This window comes from Stenella coeruleoalba (genome assembly GCF_951394435.1).
Source record: "Stenella coeruleoalba genome assembly, contig: scaffold_107, whole genome shotgun sequence".
Classification (NCBI taxonomy): Eukaryota; Metazoa; Chordata; class Mammalia; order Artiodactyla; family Delphinidae; genus Stenella; species Stenella coeruleoalba.
Window position 1 is genome coordinate 427,782 of NW_027646064.1, and position 20,702 is coordinate 448,483.

Here is a 20,702-nt window from a genome sequence, read left to right on the forward strand (position 1 = left end):
TGTACAGGGGAATAAATGCAGCAGTGATAGGATTGGAGAGGTTCGGTGAGCAAATGAAGACCCTTTGAAGTCATATTGCATGGTACCCATTCCACGGGTCTCAACTCTCCATGTTTAAGGTATTCTTCCTTCAGCTAAAACATGCATGTGGAACCCAGAGTATGATCAACCATGTGAATGGGAGACGTGTTCAAATATGTCTCAGTTTTCCTCCCCTGGTACTCGGGTGCAACATTCCAGACGCTTTACTAACACTCTCCCCACTTGGAGAGTCAGTCCCTTTAACCTCCCGTTTGGCCCAGTTTGCAATTTCTGCGGAAGATGAACAGGAATAGCGAGAACCAATGAGAGGCTAGCTGGAGGTGTCTGGACGGGCAAATTTAACTCTCATTTCCCACCAGGAAGAGGAATTAACCAAAGGCTCAGCATGCCGGGCCGGAACCAGATTAGGGCCTGAAGCCATCCTGCGGTGTTGCGGCCAGGTCACAAGAAAGCGAGTTGAAGAAAGGAGCTCAGGGGCACTGTAATTCACAAACCTGCAGAGTTATAAATGACAGCTATCGTCCAAAAATAGACTGAAGTAAGGCTGCCAAGAGGACTTGAAAGCGGGGCAGAATTGCAGGAAACCGATTTCAGGAGGTAGACTGGAATTGCATTGAAAGCATAGGAAAAGAGGCAGAACGTCCACAATGATGCACTTGGCCAAAAAGGGCGTATGCGTTTTTTCCTGAATATATTCAGGAAAAAACGCATACGCCCTTTTTGGCCAACCAAGCAAGCTTGCAAAGGAAATCTGCACTACAATGAAGTCTCACTTCCCCCCGGTCAAAAGGGCCATCTGAAAAAAGTGTAAAATCCAGAAAGGCAGGACAGGCCATGGAGAACTGGGAGCCTTGTTATGCTGATGGGCGGGATGTAAATTGCCAACAATCACTCGGGAGAAGTGTATGGTGTTTCCTGAAACATCTAAAAAACAAAGCAACAGAACCTAAGGCACTTCCACTTATGGTCCTATAGCTTAGGGAAATTAAAATCAAAAAGACACAGCCACCCCAAAGTTTGGAACTGCTCTGTTTACAAGAACCTCGTTTACAGTACAAGTTCAACATCGCAGAAAGTGAAAAATGGATAAAGAACTTGTGGTATTTACTTACAAAGCAATATCACTCAGCAATGAAATCTGTGTCATCAGGCCCTTAGCAGCACAATGAGTGGATTCAGGTATGATGATTCTAACTGAAATAAGTCACACAGAAAAAGAAACATCATAAGATATCAGTAATACACGGAATGTAAACTTGGCTACACAGGAACTGAATTACAGAACAGAACAGGGTCTCAAATTTAGAAAACCAACTTATGCTTGCTTAAGGGTAAAGGTGAGTTGGGGTGCTGCATAAAACCAGAGATTGAAATGAGCACAGATAAAGTTCCTTAAGCCAAATATGGAATAGACAAGAGCTACTCCTTGCTCAACGAAATGGACTCAACACCCCATATTAAACGCCTAAGAATGTACTTGACTAGTAAGTATCTTAAAACCTATGGATTGCTATGTCTCCGAAAGAGAATCAAGCATGTGTACAGGGGCATAAACGCAGCAGTGATAGGATTGGAGAGGTTCGGTGAGCAAATGAAGACCCTTTGAAGTCAGATTGCATGGTACCCATTACACGGGTCTTAACTCTCCAGGTTTAAGGTATTCTTCCTTCAGCTAAAACATGCATGTGGAACCCAAGTATGATCAACCATGTGAACGGGAGACGTGTTCAAATATGTCTCAGTTTTCCTCCCCTGGTACTCGGGTGCAACATTCCAGACGCTTTACTAACACTCTCCCCACTTGGAGAGTCAGCGCCTTTAACCTCCTGTTTGGCCCAGTTTGCAATTTCTGCGGAAGATGAACAGGAATAGTGAGAACCAATGAGAGGCTAGCTGGAGGTGTCTGGACGGGCAAATTTAACTCTCATTTCCCACCAGGAAGATGAAATAACCAAAGGCTCAGCGTGCCGTACCGGAACCAGATTAGGGCCTGAAGCCATCCTGCGGTGTTGCGGCCAGCTGAAAAGAAAGCGAGTTGAAGAAAGGAGCTCAGGGGCACTGTAATTCACAAACCTGCAGAGTTATAAATGACAGCTATCGTCCAAAAATAGACTGAAGTAAGGCTGCCAAGAGGACTTGAAAGCGGGGCAGAATTGCAGGAAATCGATTTCAGGAGGTAGACTGGAATTGCATTGAAAGCATAGGAAAAGAGGCAGAACGTCCACAATGATGCACTTGGCCAAAAAGGGCGTATGCGTTTTTTCCTGAATATATTCAGGAAAAAACGCATACGCCCTTTTTGGCCAACCAAGCAAGCTTGCAAAGGAAATCTGCACTACAATGAAGTCTCACTTCCCCCCGGTCAAAAGGGCCATCTGAAAAAAGTGTAAAATCCAGAAAGGCAGGACAGGCCATGGAGAACTGGGAGCCTTGTTATGCTGATGGGCGGGATGTAAATTGCCAACAGACACTCGGGAGAAGTGTATGGTGTTTCCTGAAACATCTAAAAATCAAAGCAACAGAGCCTAGGGCACTGCCACTTATGGTCCTATAGCTTAGGGAAATTAAAATCAAAAAGACACAGCCACCCCAAAGTTTGGGACGCCTCTGTTTACAAGAACCTCGTTTACAGTACAAGTTCAACATCGCAGAAAGTGAAAAATGGATAAAGAACTTGTGGTACTTACGTACAATGCAGTATCACTCAGCAATGAAATCTATGTCATCAGGCCCGTAGCAGCATAATGAGTGGATTCAGGTACGATGATTCTAACTGAAATAAGTCACACAGAAAAAGAAACATCATAAGATATCACTAATACACGGAATGTAAACTTGGCTACACAGGAACTGCATTCCAAAACAGAACAGGGTCTCAAATTTAGAAAACCAACTTATGCTTGCTTAAGGGTAAAGGTGAGTTGGGGTGCTGCATAAAACCAGAGATTGAAATGAGCACAGATAAAGTTCCTTAAGCCAAATATGGAATAGACAAGAGCTACTCCTTGCTCAACGAAATGGACTCAAAACCCCATATTAAACGCCTAAGAATGTACCTGACTATTAAGTATCTTAAAACCTATGGATTGCTATGTTTCTGAAAGAGAATCAAGCATGTGTACAGGGGCATAAACGCAGCAGTGATAGGATTGGAGAGGTTCGGTGTGCAAATGAAGACCCTTTGAAGTCATATTGCATGGTACCCATTCCACGGGTTTCAACTACCCAGGTTTTAGGTATTCTTCCTTCAGCTAAAACATGCATGTGGAACCCAGAGTATGATCAACCATGTGATCGGGAGACGTGTTCAAATATGTCTCAGTTTTCCTCCCCTGGTACTCGGGTGCAACATTCCAGACGCTTTACTAACACTCTCCCCACTTGGAGAGTCAGCGCCTTTAACCTCCTGTTTGGCACAGTTTGCAATTTCTGCGGAAGATGAACAGGAATAGCGAGAACCAATGAGAGGCTAGCTGGAGGTGTCTGGACGGGCAAATTTAACTCTCATTTCCCACCAGGAAGAGGAAATAACCAAAGGCTCAGCGTGCCGTGCCGGAACCAGATTAGGGCCTGAAGCCATCCTGCGGTGTTGCGGCCAGCTCAAAAGAAAGCGAGTTGAAGAAAGGAGCTCAGGGGCACTGTAATTGACAAAACTGCAGAGTTATAAATGACAGCTATCGTCCAAAAATAGACTGAAGTAAGGCTGCCAAGAGGACTTGAAAGCGGGGCAGAATTGCAGGAAACCGATTTCAGGAGGTAGACTGGAATTGCATTGAAAGCATAGGAAAAGAGGCAGAACGTCCACAATGATGCACTTGGCCAAAAAGGGCGTATGAGTTTTTTCCTGAATATATTCAGGAAAAAACGCATACGCCCTTTTTGGCCAACCAAGCAAGCTTGCAAAGGAAATCTGCACTACAATGAAGTCTCACTTCCCCCCGGTCAAAAGGGCCATCTGAAAAAAGTGTAAAATCCAGAAAGGCAGGACAGGCCATGGAGAACTGGGAGCCTTGTTATGCTGATGGGCGGGATGTAAATTGCCAACAACCACTCGGGAGAAGTGTATGGTGTTTCCTGAAACATCTAAAAAACAAAGCAACAGAACCTAGGGCACTTCCACTTATGGTCCTATAGCTTAGGGAAATTAAAATCAAAAAGACACAGCCACCCCAAAGTTTGGAACGGCTCTGTTTACAAGAACCTCGTTTACAGTACAAGTTCAACATCGCAGAAAGTGAAAAATGGATAAAGAAGTTGTGGTATTTACTTACAAAGCAATATCACTCAGCAATGAAATCTGTGTCATCAGGCCCTTAGCATCACAATGAGTGGATTCAGGTATGATGATTCTAACTGAAATAAGTCACACAGAAAAAGAAACATCATAAGATATCAGTAATACACGGAATGGAAACTTGGCTACACAGGAACTGAATTACAGAACAGAACAGGGTCTCAAATTTAGAAAACCAACTTATGCTTGCTTAAGGGTAAAGGTGAGTTGGGGTGCTGCATAAAACCAGAGATTGAAATGAGCACAGATAAAGTTCCTTAAGCCAAATATGGAATAGACAAGAGCTACTCCTTGCTCAACGAAATGGACTCAACACCGCATATTAAACGCCTAAGAATGTACCTGACTAGTAAGTATCGTAAAACCTATGGATTGCTATGTCTCCAAAAGAGAATCAAGCATGTGTACAGGGGCATAAACGCAGCAGTGATAGGATTGGAGAGGTTCGGTGAGCAAATGAAGACCCTTTGAAGTCATATTGCATGGTAACCATTACACGGGTCTCAACTCTCCAGGTTTAAGGTATTCTTCCTTCAGCTAAAACATGCATGTGGAACCCAAGTATGATCAACCATGTGAACGGGAGACGTGTTCAAATATGTCTCAGTTTTCGTACCCTGGTACTCGGGTGCAACATTCCAGACGCTTTACTAACACTCTCCCCACTTGGAGAGTCAGCGCCTTTAACCTCCTGTTTGGCCCAGTTTGCAATTTCTGCGGAAGATGAACAGGAATAGCGAGAACCAATGAGAGGCTAGCTGGAGGTGTCTGGACGGGCAAATTTAACTCTCATTTCCCACCAGGAAGAGGAAATAACCAAAGGCTCAGCGTGCCGGGCCGGAACCAGATTAGGGCCTGAAGCCATCCTGCGGTGTTGCGGCCAGCTCAAAAGAAAGCGAGTTGAAGAAAGGAGCTCAGGGGCACTGTAATTCACAAACCTGCAGAGTTATAAATGACAGCTCTCGTCCAAAAATAGACTGAAGTAAGACTGCCAAGAGGATATGAAAGTGGGGCAGAATTACAGGAAACCGATTTCAGGAGGTAGACTGGAATTGCATTGAAAGCATAGGAAAAGAGGCAGAACGTCCACAATGATGCACTTGGCCAAAAAGGGTGTATGCGTTTTTTCCTGAATATATTCAGGAAAAAACGCATACGCCCTTTTTGGCCAACCAAGCAAGCTTGCAAAGGAAATCTGCACTACAATGAAGTCTCACTTCCCCCCGGTCAAAAGGGCCATCTGAAAAAAGTGTAAAATCCAGAAAGGCAGGACAGGCCATGGAGAACTGGGAGCCTTGTTATGCTGATGGGCGGGATGTAAATTGCCAACAACCACTCGGGAGAAGTGTATGGTGTTTCCTGAAACATCTAAAAAACAAAGCAACAGAGCCTAGTGCACTGCCACTTATGGTCCTATAGCTTAGGGAAATTAAAATCAAAAAGACACAGCCACCCCAAAGTTTGGGACGCCTCTGTTTACAAGAACCTCGTTTACAGTACAAGTTCAACATCGCAGAAAGTGAAAAATGGATAAAGAAGTTGTGGTATTTACTTACAAAGCAATATCACTCAGCAATGAAATCTGTGTCATCAGGCCCTTAGCAGCACAATGAGTGGATTCAGGTATGATGATTCTAACTGAAGTAAGTCACACAGAAAAAGAAACATCATAAGATATCAGTAATACACGGAATGTAAACTTGGCTACACAGGAACTGAATTAAAGAACAGAACAGGGTCTCAAATTTAGAAAACCAACTTATGCTTGCTTAAGGGGAAAGGTGAGTTGGGGTGCTGCATAAAACCAGAGATTGAAATGAGCACAGATAAAGTTCCTTAAGCCAAATATGGAATAGACAAGAGCTACTCCTTGCTCAACGAAATGGACTCAACACCCAATATTAAACGCCTAAGAATGTACCTGACTAGTAAGTATCTTAAAACCTATGGATTGCTATGTGTCCGAAAGAGAATCAAGCATGTGTACAGGGACATAAACGCAGCAGTGATAGGATTGGAGAGGTTCGGTGAGCAAATGAAGACCCTTTGAAGTCATATTGCATGGTACCCATTCCACGGGTTTCAACTACCCACGTTTAAGGTATTCTTCCTTCAGCTAAAACATGCATGTGGAACCTAGAGTATGATCAACCATGTGATCGGGAGACGTGTTCAAATATGTCTCAGTTTTCCTCCCCTGGTACTCGGGTGCAACATTCCAGACGCTTTACTAACACTCTCCCCACTTGGAGAGTCAGCACCTTTAACCTCCTGTTTGGCCCAGTTTGCAATTTCTGCGGAAGATGAACAGGAATAGTGAGAACCAATGAGAGGCTAGCTGGAGGTGTCTGGACGGGCAAATTTAACTCTCATTTCCCACCAGGAAGATGAAATAACCAAAGGCTCAGCGTGCCGTACCGGAACCAGATTAGGGCCTGAAGCCATCCTGCGGTGTTGCGGCCAGCTCAAAAGAAAGCGAGTTGAAGAAAGGAGCTCAGGGGCACTGTAATTCACAAACCTGCAGAGTTATAAATGACAGCTATCGTCCAAAAATAGACTGAAGTAAGGCTGCCAAGAGGACTTGAAAGCGGGGCAGAATTGCAGGAAACCGATTTCAGGAGGTAGACTGGAATTGCATTGAAAGCATAGGAAAAGAGGCAGAACGTCCACAATGATGCACTTGGCCAAAAAGGGCGTATGCGTTTTTTCCTGAATATATTCAGGAAAAAACGCATACGCCCTTTTTGGCCAACCAAGCAAGCTTGCAAAGGAAATCTGCACTACAATGAAGTCTCACTTCCCCCCGGTCAAAAGGGCCATCTGAAAAAAGTGTAAAATCCAGAAAGGCAGGACAGGCCATGGAGAACTGGGAGCCTTGTTATGCTGATGGGCGGGATGTAAATTGCCAACAGACACTCGGGAGAAGTGTATGGTGTTTCCTGAAACATCTAAAAATCAAAGCAACAGAGCCTAGGGCACTGCCACTTATGGTCCTATAGCTTAGGGAAATTAAAATCAAAAAGACACAGCCACCCCAAAGTTTGGGACGCCTCTGTTTACAAGAACCTCGTTTACAGTACAAGTTCAACATCGCAGAAAGTGAAAAATGGATAAAGAACTTGTGGTACTTACGTACAATGCAGTATCACTCAGCAATGAAATCTATGTCATCAGGCCCGTAGCAGCATAATGAGTGGATTCAGGTACGATGATTCTAACTGAAATAAGTCACACAGAAAAAGAAACATCATAAGATATCACTAATACACGGAATGTAAACTTGGCTACACAGGAACTGCATTCCAAAACAGAACAGGGTCTCAAATTTAGAAAACCAACTTATGCTTGCTTAAGGGTAAAGATGAGTTGGGGTGCTGCATAAAACCAGAGATTGAAATGAGCACAGATAAAGTTCCTTAAGCCAAATATGGAATAGACAAGAGCTACTCCTTGCTCAACGAAATGGACTCAAAACCCCATATTAAACGCCTAAGAATGTACCTGACTATTAAGTATCTTAAAACCTATGGATTGCTATGTCTCCGAAAGAGAATCAAGCATGTGTACAGGGGCATAAACGCAGCAGTGATAGGATTGGAGAGGTTCGGTGAGCAAATGAAGACCCTTTGAAGTCATATTGCATGGTACCCATTCCACGGGTTTCAACTACCCAGGTTTTAGGTATTCTTCCTTCAGCTAAAACATGCATGTGGAACCCAGAGTATGATCAACCATGTGATCGGGAGACGTGTTCAAATATGTCTCAGTTTTCCTCCCCTGGTACTCGGGTGCAACATTCCAGACGCTTTACTAACACTCTCCCCACTTGGAGAGTCAGCGCCTTTAACCTCCTGTTTGGCCCAGTTTGCAATTTCTGCGGAAGATGAACAGGAATAGCGAGAACCAATGAGAGGCTAGCTGGAGGTGTCTGGACGGGGAAATTTAACTCTCATTTCCCACCAGGAAGAGGAAATAACCAAAGGCTCAGCGTGCCGTACCGGAACCAGATTAGGGCCTGAAGCCATCCTGCGGTGTTGCGGCCAGCTCAAAAGAAAGCGAGTTGAAGAAAGGAGCTCAGGGGCACTGTAATTGACAAAACTGCAGAGTTATAAATGACAGCTATCGTCCAAAAATAGACTGAAGTAAGGCTGCCAAGAGGACTTGAAAGCGGGGCAGAATTGCAGGAAACCGATTTCAGGAGGTAGACTGGAATTGCATTGAAAGCATAGGAAAAGAGGCAGAACGTCCACAATGATGCACTTGGCCAAAAAGGGCGTATGCGTTTTTTCCTGAATATATTCAGGAAAAAACGCATACGCCCTTTTTGGCCAACCAAGCAAGCTTGCAAAGGAAATCTGCACTACAATGAAGTCTCACTTCCCCCCGGTCAAAAGGGCCATCTGAAAAAAGTGTAAAATCCAGAAAGGCAGGACAGGCCATGGAGAACTGGGAGCCTTGTTATGCTGATGGGCGGGATGTAAATTGCCAACAGACACTCAGGAGAAGTGTATGGTGTTTCCTGAAACATCTAAAAAACAAAGCAACAGAGCCTAGTGCACTGCCACTTATGGTCCTATAGCTTAGGGAAATTAAAATCAAAAAGACACAGCCACCCCAAAGTTTGGGACGCCTCTGTTTACAAGAACCTCGTTTACAGTACAAGTTCAACATCGCAGAAAGTGAAAAATGGATAAAGAAGTTGTGGTATTTACTTACAAAGCAATATCACTCAGCAATGAAATCTATGTCATCAGGCCCTTAGCATCACAATGAGTGGGTTCAGGTATGATGATTCTAACTGAAATAAGTCACACAGAAAAAGAAACATCATAAGATATCAGTAATACACGGAATGTAAACTTGGCTACAAAGGAACTGAATTACAGAACAGAACAGCGTCTCAAATTTAGAAAACCAACTTATGCTGGCTTAAGGTTAAAGGTGAGTTGGGGTGCTGCATAAAACCAGAGATTGAAATGAGCACAGATAAAGTTCCTTAAGTCAAATATGGAATAGACAAGAGCTACTCCTTGCTCAACGAAATGGACTCAACACCGCATATTAAACGCCTAAGAATGTACCTGACTAGTAAGTATCGTAAAACCTATGGATTGCTATGTCTCCAAAAGAGAATCAAGCATGTGTACAGGGGCATAAACGCAGCAGTGATAGGATTGGAGAGGTTCGGTGAGCAAATGAAGACCCTTTGAAGTCATATTGCATGGTACCCATTACACGGGTCTCAACTCTCCAGGTTTAAGGTATTCTTCCTTCAGCTAAAACATGCATGTGGAACCTAGAGTATGATCAACCATGTGATCGGGAGACGTGTTCAAATATGTCTCAGTTTTCGTACCCTGGTACTCGGGTGCAACATTCCAGACACTTTACTAACACTCTCCCCACTTGGAGAGTCAGTCCCTTTAACCTCCTGTTTGGCCCAGTTTGCAATTTCTGTGGAAGATGAACAGGAATAGCGAGAACCAATGAGAGACTAGCTGGAGGTGTCTGGATGGGCAAATTTAACTCTCATTTCCCACCAGGAAGAGGAATTAACCAAAGGCTCATCGTGCCGTGCCAGAACCAGATTAGGGCCTGAAGACCTCCTGCGGTGTTGCGGCCAGGTCACAAGAAAGCGAGTTGAAGAAAGGAGCTCAGGGGCACTGTAATTCACAAACCTGCAGAGTTATAAATGACAGCTATCGTCCAAAAATAGACTGAAGTAAGGCTGCCAAGAGGACTTGAAAGCGGGGCAGAATTGCAGGAAACCGATTTCAGGAGGTAGACTGGAATTGCATTGAAAGCATAGGAAAAGAGGCAGAACGTCCACAATGATGCACTTGGCCAAAAAGGGCGTATGCGTATTTTCCTGAATATATTCAGGAAAAAACGCATACGCCCTTTTTGGCCAACCAAGCAAGCTTGCAAAGGAAATCTGCACTACAATGAAGTCTCACTTCCCCCCGGTCAAAAGGGCCATCTGAAAAAAGTGTAAAATCCAGAAAGGCAGGACAGGCCATGGAGAACTGGGAGCCTTGTTATGCTGATGGGCGGGATGTAAATTGCCAACAACCACTCGGGAGAAGTGTATGGTGTTTCCTGAAACATCTAAAAAAGAAAGCAACAGAACCTAGGGCACTTCCACTTATGGTCCTATAGCTTAGGGAAATTAAAATCCAAAAGACACAGCCACCCCAAAGTTTCGAACGGCTCTGTTTACAAGAACCTCGTTTACAGTACAAGTTCAACATCGCAGAAAGTGAAAAATGGAGAAAGAAGTTGTGGTATTTACTTACAAAGCAATATCACTCAGCAATGATATCTGTGTCATCAGGCCCTTAGCAGCACAATGAGTGGATTCAGGTATGATGATTCTAACTGAAATAAGTCACACAGAAAAAGAAACATCATAAGATATCAGTAATACACGGAATGTAAACTTGGCTACACAGGAACTGAATTACAGAACAGAACATGGTCTCAAATTTAGAAAACCAACTTATGCCTGCTTAAGGGGGAAGGTGAGTTGGGGTGCTGCATAAAAGCAGAGTTTGAAATTAGCACAGATACCGTTCCATAAGCCAAATATGTAATAGACAAGAGCTACCCGTTGCTCAACGAAATGGATTCAACAATGAGGTATCACCTCACACCTGGTAGAATAGGCATCATTGAAAATCTACAAACAAAAAATGCTGGAAAGGGTGTGGAGAAAAGGAACCCTCTTCCACTATTGTTGGGAATATAAATTGATACAGTCATTATGGAGAACAATATGGAATTTCTTAAGAAACTAACAATAGAATTACCATATGATACAGCAATCCCAGTACTGGACATATACCCAGACAAAACCATAAATCAAAAAGAGTCATTCACCGCAATGTTCATTGCATCACTATTTACAATATCGAGGTAATGGAAGCAACCTAAATGCCCACAGACAGACGAATGCATAAAGCTGTGGTACATATATAAAATGGAATATTACTAAGCCATGAAAAGGAATGAAATTGGGTCATTTGTAGAGACGTCGATGGATCTAGAGACTGTCATACAGAGTGAAGTAAGTCAGAAAGAGAAAAACAAATCTTGTATATTCATGCATATATGTGGAACCTAGAAAAACTGTACAGATTAACCATTTTGCAAGGCATAAATAGAGCAACAGATGTAGACAACAAACGTATGGACAACAAGGGGGGAAAGCTGTTGGGGGGGTGGTGGTGGGAGGAGTTGAGAGACTGGGATTGGCATGTATACATTTATATGTATAAAATAGATACCCAATAAGAACCTGCTGTATAAAAATATAAAATAAAATTCAAAATTAAAAAGAAGTAAAATTTAAAAAATAAAACAGAAAAAACAATTATTCCCTGCACATACATATATTTATATAAATAAATTATTTCCATGCTTATATCTGTAAATACAAAAAAGAGGAATAAAATCTACCTTGAACCAAAAACGAAAAAGAGAAAAAAAACACAGAACCCACCAGTTACACAGAGGAAAACCGTATCAGGGCACTTGCTCCAGTTGTAAACAATTCTGAAGTTGGTCAGTGGTGGGGAATCGTCTCCCATTCAGCCAGCAGCCCCCACGCAACAAGCGTCCTCATTGCAAAGCTGGGGCACCGTGCCGAGGCATCTGTGAGTAAACGTGAGCTGAGCCCCAGGCCAGTTGCTGCTGAACTATTCCCACCCGTCCCAGGTAAAACACCTGAATATATACAAGGACTTGAAAGCCTAGAGGAAGGGCCATAGAGCCACACGAGTGACAGCATGCCGGCCGACTTGGTGCCTGCAGGCCAGCCAGGATGGTCCTGGCCCTGGGTGCTCTTCTGGAAGATTTCCATTTCCCTGCCTGAGATACCCGTCCTGTCCCTGCCTCCACTGCTTTTTTCCTTCCTCACCTCTGCCCAGGGAGAAATTCCAGCAGCAGGTATGGGTGACACATCCTCTTCTTTAGCAGGTGGCAGCCTGGCAACTGCTGCAGAAAGTCCAGCAGAGCCCCACTCACACTGGGCCACCCACAAAGCCGTGGCCTCTCACTCCCTCCCACCAGCCCAGCCCCGAGACTGCTGACAGGGCAGAGAAAATGGCGTCAGGCACGGCTGCAGGGGCTCTTGCTGCCTGGAGTGGTATTTATATTGATCTCAACCCAGGCACACCTGGGGAGGGCTGGCCGGCACGGTAAGGCTGCCCAGGTCAGCCAATCATCACCCCTCAGGGGCTCACAGTTGCAGAAAATGGAACTTGCTGAACCGGCCAGGTCCAAGGAACAGGTGTGGGCTCCTGAGAGTCAGGATAGACAAGGGGCTGCAGCTTTGGCTTGTTTTCTAATCATTTTATCTGGCCCATGAGTGGGAGACAACTTCAAGAAAACCCTCTCCTAATGAGAGGAACCCAGGAGTCAGGGAGAGGAGGGGTGGGTGGTGGTTGGAGACAGAGGCCTGGTGCCCCGGGTGCAGTGGAAGTCTCTGGAAGACCAGGTGGAGGGAGGCCTCACGGAGTGATGCCCAGGGTCACAGACCTGTCGCAGCTGCTGTTTGTTAGTTCAAGTCCTGCTCTGAGGTGCTCTGTGTCAGCTCTGAGTGACAGGTGAGCTGGGGGTGCTCTGCAATGAGGGCTATGTGCACGGTTCCTGTGTGCCCAGCCCTGCCACGGTACCTGCAAGGGTAGCTCTGTATCCTGGGAGGGGCCTGACCACGAGAGCCCCGTGGGCTGGGGTGGGGGTGGGGTACCTGCCCAGGTGAGCTCCATATTCTGGGATTGGTCTGACCACGAGAGCCCCATGGGCTGCTGGGGACCTGGTAAAGGATGTCAGGACAGTCCGTGAAGCCACCGAGGATATACCTCCAGTTGCTCCTAATTCCTACACCCTGCTGGTCATTCTACCAACCACCAGGACATGGTATTCTGTATTAGTCTTCAATGATGCCTTCTTTTGTATTCCATTAGTCCCAGAGTCACAAGAAATTTTGGCTTGTGAGTGGCAGGACTCAACATACAACTAAAACAATACTTCCGGGCCGTCTGGCCCCAAGGGTGCAAAAATTCCCACACCATCTCTGGGGAAAGCTTAGCTAAAGACCTAAAAGTTCTACCTCTGGAAAAGGAAACCCTCCTTCAATATGCAGACGACATTCTGATCACCAGCCCTACTAAGGAGGCCTCTGAACTACCAAGCCAATAAAGGATAGAAGTTGTCCAAGAAAAAGCTCAAATATCACAGACTGCGGTGACCTGCCTGGGCTTCATTCTCACAGAAGGTCAGAGAAGCCCATCCCAGGAAAGGGAAGAAACCATTTTCAGCCTTACCCCTTTCTAAAACTAGAAGACAGCTTAGGGGTTCCTGGGGAGGCCAGGGTTTGCTGCTTCTGGATCCCTAACTACAGTCTACTAGCTGGGCCTCTATATGAAACACTGAAAGGAAAAGATGATGATCCTTTTGAATAGAATCCAGAAGTGGCCTTTCAAGAATGGAAAGAGCAGTCAATTCAGACCCTTGCCCTGGAACTCCCTAATTTAGCTAAACCCTTTGACCTTTACATTCCCGGTGAAAGGTGAATCGCCATTGGAGAATTAGTGCAAAAACTGGGACCACTTGAAATGGAACAATGCAAGAATGCCATCCAGGTAGGATAAACTACGGTCACTAAGGGGCTTGGCCCACTGCCACATCTGGCCAAGATACTGGCGGTATCTAAAAACCTGGAAATCAGCAGCCCAAAAGGCCACCTCCCTCCTAAGGGAAAAGGACCCCACGTGGTGATCCTAACCACCAACCATGCCCTGAAGTTGCAGGGTTCGCTCCGTGGGCACACCGACCTCGAGTGAGGAGGCCCTCCAACTCCAACATCCAGAGAGATAACCGGGGGCAACAGGGCACCATGACGACTCGTGTGAACATCACTTGACCTGGAGTTTCTCTCATAAAACAACAAGAGTGTGTCCCAAAAGAGTAGACTACTGCTTGCAGGACTTACTGCACCCAGAGGGGAGCTAATAATCTTGGCGGGGGAACAGTATACCACACTGTCACCATAGAAAAGCCTACAGACACCGTGATGATGGTGGCCAATAAGACCGGCTGGACTCCTGTTTACTTCAAAAGGCTGTTGACTCAGTAGCCATCATGGTCCTTGATCACCACTGACCCTGGACTGTCTGGGAGTTGAGCGGGCAGGGCTCTGACACCTGGTGCTGTTTGTACGTTAATTCAGGGGCCTAATTGAGGAAAGCGCAGACTACTGGTCAGAGCATCTAGGCTGGCAGAGACGGTCAGCCTAAGGTGGCCGAACAAATGTGGGGCGGGGTGAAACCGGCCCCCACAGCGTCTCTGCACATCTCTTTCCTGGACCCTTAAAGGTCATTAGAATCTATAACACTTCCAATGCTGGTGCTCAGGTGGACGAGCAGGGAGGCAGGGGTCCTGGGGACAATCAACGTCACCGGGAGGCTGCTGGGGAGAAGCTCTGACCCTCGCCCCAGGGTATGAGGGCTCCCAACTCAGCACTCAGCAGTTACAGAAGAAGGGTCTGCACCCTCAGCACTCCAAGAATGAGGAACGGGACAAAAGGCAGAGGAGGGGTTTGTCCCCAGCAAAGCCCATTAAAAATCCCTGGGAGATAAAAGTAGAATCTGGGCAATAAAGTCAAGTCTAACCTTTTTTATCCTTTGTGCTTTGTCTAATTTCACGTGCTCCTAGGGTCCCGCATGCAGAGGTTCCACACCCGGCACTTCAGACCAGATCTCCTAGTGCAGAATGGCTGGGTCGACACCTCAGCTCCTGGGGCCCAGTGCAGACTCCACGATATAGAGCCTGAGCTACAGCCAACCCGGCCCTCGAGAGCTCCGCCGCCTCCCTCCCTCCCACTGACTCTGACAGGATCTCTACACAGCAGCCCAGCCCACAGCCCACGGGGTAGTGCATGCTCTCACCTCTCCATTCTCTGATCAAAATATAAAGTTTCCTTTGCTTGTGAACCAAACTCAGTCTCGATCTGTTGGCCCCAATGACACTGGGCAGGGGGACACTTGTTGGGGTCCACTCTGGAGGATCAGTAACAGAAATTGAGACTATTGTAACCTCAATGAACAGATGTGTGAGCCAAACTGTAGTTAACATAGAACAGTGTATAAGGCTCGGGTAAAATAAGATGTTTTTAACACTTCCATTTGATATTTCCATCACTTTTTATAAGCAAGTTCAGTGAAAAGGTTTGTCTTATTTGTCGGGTCAATATTAGAGAAACGAAGTGATTTCTTTCCAAGGATGTACATCTAATAATCTTGGTTAAACCTTCAATCTTGTTTTAAATGCTTTTCCATTGAAAATGATACCTCTCTTTTAGCTCCCCCATTTCTGAGAAGTATAAAATCTTATAATTTATTATTACCAAAGGGGAAAGGTGGGAGGAGGGATAAATTAACAGTTTGGAATGAACACATACACACTGCTATGTATAAAATAGATCATCAACAAGGAACTACTGTATAGCACAGGGAACTACACTCAACATTTTGCAATAACCTATAAGGGGAAATAATCTGAAAAAGAATAGATATTTTTATTGACATCATCTATCAATGACAGTTAAAGTGTAGCCTAAGGGAAGCTGGTGGTGAGTGCTTCTGACCCTGAAGACTTCAATCATCTAAAGTTTGGACTCTGCCTACTTCCCAAAGCCCTTAATGAACATATGTGTAGCCGTAGCTTAAAAAATTCCCCAGTTTGGGTTTCGGGGAGACACTGATTTTGAAAAAGCCCTGGTGTTCTCCTTACATGAATGGGACTCTTCCTACTGCTAAAACATGTCTGTCACACCCAGAGGATGGTATACCGTCTGATCGGGAAGAGTTTGGAAAAGGCATCTCATCTCCTCATCTCCTGGTGCTCGGGTTCACCCCTCCAGCGTCTTTACTAACAGTCTCCCCACTTGGAGATGTCAGCACTGTCAACATCCTGTTGCGTACAGTTTGGAATTTGTCCAGAGGATGAAGCGGAAGGATGAGGAACAATGAGAGACAAGTCCTAGGTGTTCAGACAGGCACATGTCACTCTAATTTCCAATCAGGAAGACGAATTGACCAAAGGCTAGGGTTGCCCATGGAAACAGTATAGGGCTTGAGGAAATCCCGCTGCTTTGTGGCCAGTTCCCATAAACACGAGTTGAACAATGGAACTCAGGGGCAGTAAAATTCACAAAACTGCAGAGTTGAAAATATCCATCACTGAAAAATGTCTTGAGGAAAGTCAGAGAAAAGGACTTGTAAGCAAGGGAGAATGGCAGGAAAGGGATTTGAGGAGGTAGAAAGGACTCGCCATTAAGCACAAGAAAAGGAGCTGAACATTGCCAACATTGCAGTTGGCCAAAAAGGGTGTATGCGTTCTTTTCTGTATATATTCAAGAAAAGGGCATACACTTTTTTAGCCAACCAAACAGGTGGGCACTGGAAGTCAATACCACAAAAGATATCACTTCGCATCAGTCAGAAGAGCCATCCTCATAAAGCGTAAACAACAGAAATGCAGGACAGGGCAACGAGAAGAGGGAGCCCTGTGAGACTTATAGTGGAAATGTATATTGCCAACGGCCATTCTGGAGAAGTGTATTGTGTTTACTAAAGCATCTAAAAAATGAGCTACAGAGCATAGGGCACTTGCACTCACGGGCGTATATCTTGGGAAAAACAAAAATCGAGAGGACACAGGCACCCCAATGTTTACCCCCTCTCTGTTTAAAAGATCCTCGACTAGGATATAACTTAAATGTCTCTGGAGGGAAAAAATGGATAGAGATGTGGTACTTAGGTAGAGTGGAATATTATTCAGCCTGGAAATCAATGAAATATGGCCAGTTGTAACAACTCCGGAGGAGTTACGTATGATCATTCTAAGTGACAGAATTCAAAAAGAAAAAGACACATATCATAAGATATCACTTAAAGGTGGAATCCAAAATGGCTACACATGAAATAAATTACAAAACAAAAACATAGTCAAATATGTAGAAAACACGCATAAGGCTGCTAAACGGGAAAGGTGGGGAGGGGTGAGGCATCATCCAGGAGGTTGAAATTAGCAAAGATACCATTCCAAATACCAAACTGATAATCAACAAGGCCTACACGGTAGCTAAAAGAACTGCACTCAGCACACTCAAGTCACCGGAAAAGAATATATACGACTGGTAAGAATCTGAAAAAGAATTTATTGATGTCTCTCTGTACGTGAATCAAGTGGATGTACAGCAGCAAGAAACAGAGCTTTGAAAATCAGCTGTAACCAATATAGTAATAAATTGAAAAAAATAAACGACAGAGAGACAGAGAAAACCTCTTACAACTTTTCCTCAGGGACGGTGATGCAACATGGATTGAACACATCTAGACCCACAGCAGGATGAGACATAAGGCTGGAAACTGTTTGCGCTAAGAGAAATGTGAGGTTGGGTGAGGAAATGCACACCCTTTAAAGTAATACTACCTGGTACCCATTCAATGGGTCCCAAATCTGCAGGTTCAAGGGATCTTCCTACAGCTAAAACATGCATGGAAAACCCAGAGGACTGTACACCATGTGATCGGGAGATGTGTCTAAAATGCACCTCATTTATCCTCTCCTGGTGCTCCTGTTCACCATTCCAGCCACGCTACTTAGAATCTCCCCACTTGGAGAATCAGCACATTTAAACTTCTGTTTCACACATTTTGCAAATTGTGAGGAGGATGAACGGGAAGAGGGGGAACCAATGAGAGAAGAGTTGTAGGGGTTTGGACGGGCACATATCACTCTAATTTCCCATTAAGAATAAGAATTAAAGAAAGGCTCAGCCTGCCTCGCCGGAGCCAAAATAGGGCCTGAAGCAATCCTGCGGGTTTGAGGCCAGCTCACAAAAGAGCAACTTAAAAAATGGAGCTCAGGGTCACTGCAATTCACAAACCTGCAGAGTTATAAATGAAAACTAACGTCCAAAAATATGTTGAGGTAAGGCAAAGAAGAGGATCTGAATGCAAGACAGAATTGCAAGAAACAGATTTCAAGAGATAGATTGGACTCGTCTTTAACGCACATGAAAAGCGGCAGAATTTCGACAATGATGCAGTTGGCCCAAAAGGGCGTATGCGTTTTTTCCTGATTATATCCAGGAAAAAACGCATACGCACTTTATGGGCAACGAAGCAAGCAAGCAATGCAAATGTGCACAACAAAGAAGTCTCACTTCCCACCGGTCAAAAGGGCCATCCTAAAAAATTGTAAAAACCAGAAATGCAGGACAGGCCATGGAGAACAGGGAGCCTTTATACGCTGATGGGCAGTGTGTGAACTGCCGAGAGCCACTCTGGAGAAGTGTATGGTGGTTCCTAAATCATCTAAAAAACAGAGCTACAGAGCATAGGACACTTCCAATCATGGGAGTATATCTAGGGAAGTCTAAAAATCAACAAGACACAAGCACACCACAGTTTAGGGCTACTCTGTTTACAAGAACCTCAACTTCAGTACACCTTAAATATCCCAGGAAAGAGAACAATGGATAAAGAAGATGTGGTACTTATGTACAATGGAATATCTCTTCACCATGAAATCAATGTAATAAGGCTAGTAGAAGGATAAAGAGTGGATTTAGGTCCGATAATACTACTTGAAATAAGTCAAACAGAAAAAGAAACATATCATAAGATATCACTTATAGAGGGAGGGTAAATATGGCTGCACAAGAAATGAATTACAGAACAGAACAGTGTCTCACATTTAGAAAACACACTTATGTCAGCTTAAGGGGAAAGGAGAGGTGGGGTGATGCATAAAACCAGAGTTTGAAATTAGCACAGATACCGTTCAATAAACCAAATAGGTATTAGACAAGATCTACACCTTGCTCAATGAACAGGCCTCAACACACCCTATACACCGCAGAGAAATATATCTGAGGAATAAGAATCTTAAAACCCATGTATTGATATATCTCCATAAGGGAATCAAGTGTGTGCAGAGCGGCACAAACACAGCAGTGAAAAGGAGCTAAACCCCATTATAGAAATAAATTTTAAAAACAAAACGCTGAAACAATGAAAGAGAGAAAAATTCTTACAAAATTCGCTCAGGGGCTGTGATGCAACCTGGATTGACCACATATAAACCCAAAGCTGGATAAGACATAAGGCTGGACACTTGGGGCTGACAGGATTGGTGAGCTTTGGTGAGCAACTGCCGAAAGTTTAATGCAATACTTCATGCTACTCAGTCCAAGGGTCCCAACACTCCAGGTTGAAGGGAATCTTCCTACAGCTAAACCATGCTTGGGAAACCCAGCGACTGGTATACCATATGATCGGGAAAGGTTTCTAAAACGCACCTCATTTTTCCTCTCCTGGGGCTCCGGATCGACATTCCAGCCGCTTTACTAACAACATCCCCACATGGAGTCAATGCCTTTAAGTTCTGGTATCGCACAGTCTGCAGTTAGTGCAGAGGATGAATGGGAATAGGGGGAACCAGTGAGAAACTAGCTGTAGCGGTTTCAATGGGCACATGTCACTCTAATATCACATCAGTAAGAAGAATTAACCAAAGGCACAGCAAGGTGCCCCAGAAGAAAAATAGGGCTTCAAGGAATCCTGTGGTTACGGGGCAAGACCACAAAAATAAGAGCTAAAAAATGGAGCTAAGGGCCACTGCAATTCAAAAACCTGCAGAGTTATAAAGGCCAACTATTTTTAAAAAATATATTGAGGTAAGGCTATGAAGAGGCATTGAAAGCAAGGCAGAATTGCAGGAAACCGATTTCAGGAGGTAGACTGGAATTGCATTGAAAACATATGAAGAGAGTCAGAAACTCGACAATGATGCACTTGGCCAAAAAGGGCGTATGCGTTTTTTCCTGAATATATTCAGGAAAAAACTCATATGCCCTTTTTGGCCAACCAAGCAAGCTTGCAAAGGAAATCTGCACTACAATGAAGTCTCACTTCCACCTGGTCAAAAGGGCCATCTGAAAAAAGTGTAAAATCCATAAAGGCACGACAGGCCATGGAGAACTGGGAGCCTTCTTATGCTGATGGGCGGGATGTAAATTGCCAACAGCCACTCTGCAGAAGTGTATGGTGTTTCCTGAAACATCTAAAAAACAAAGCAACAGAGCCTAGGGCACTGCCACTTATGGTCCTATAGCTTAGGGAAATTAAAATCAAAAAGACACAGCCACTCCAAAGTTTGGGACGCCTCTGTTTACAAGAACCTCGTTTACCGTACAAGTTCAATATCGCAGAAAGTGAAAAATGGATAAAGAACTTGTGGTACTTACGTACAATGCAATATCACTAAGCAATGAAATCTATGTGATCAGGCCCGT

At 44.6% G+C, this 20,702-nt stretch overlaps 1 long non-coding RNA gene across 3 annotated transcripts in view; it reads right to left on the bottom strand.

Moving 5' to 3' along the window:
* LOC307181365 overlaps positions 1-20,702 on the bottom strand; it is a 1,041,989-nt gene that overhangs the window by 427,326 nt on the left and 593,961 nt on the right. Inside the window, exon 1 of one of the 3 annotated variants that reach the window (XR_013826597.1) lies at positions 10,629-10,690. The exons of the other annotated variants lie outside the window; for them this stretch is intronic. This is a non-coding gene — a long non-coding RNA (uncharacterized lncRNA). Of the gene's footprint in view, positions 1-10,628; positions 10,691-20,702 lie in introns of those variants that run through there. 3 annotated transcript variants of the gene reach the window in all.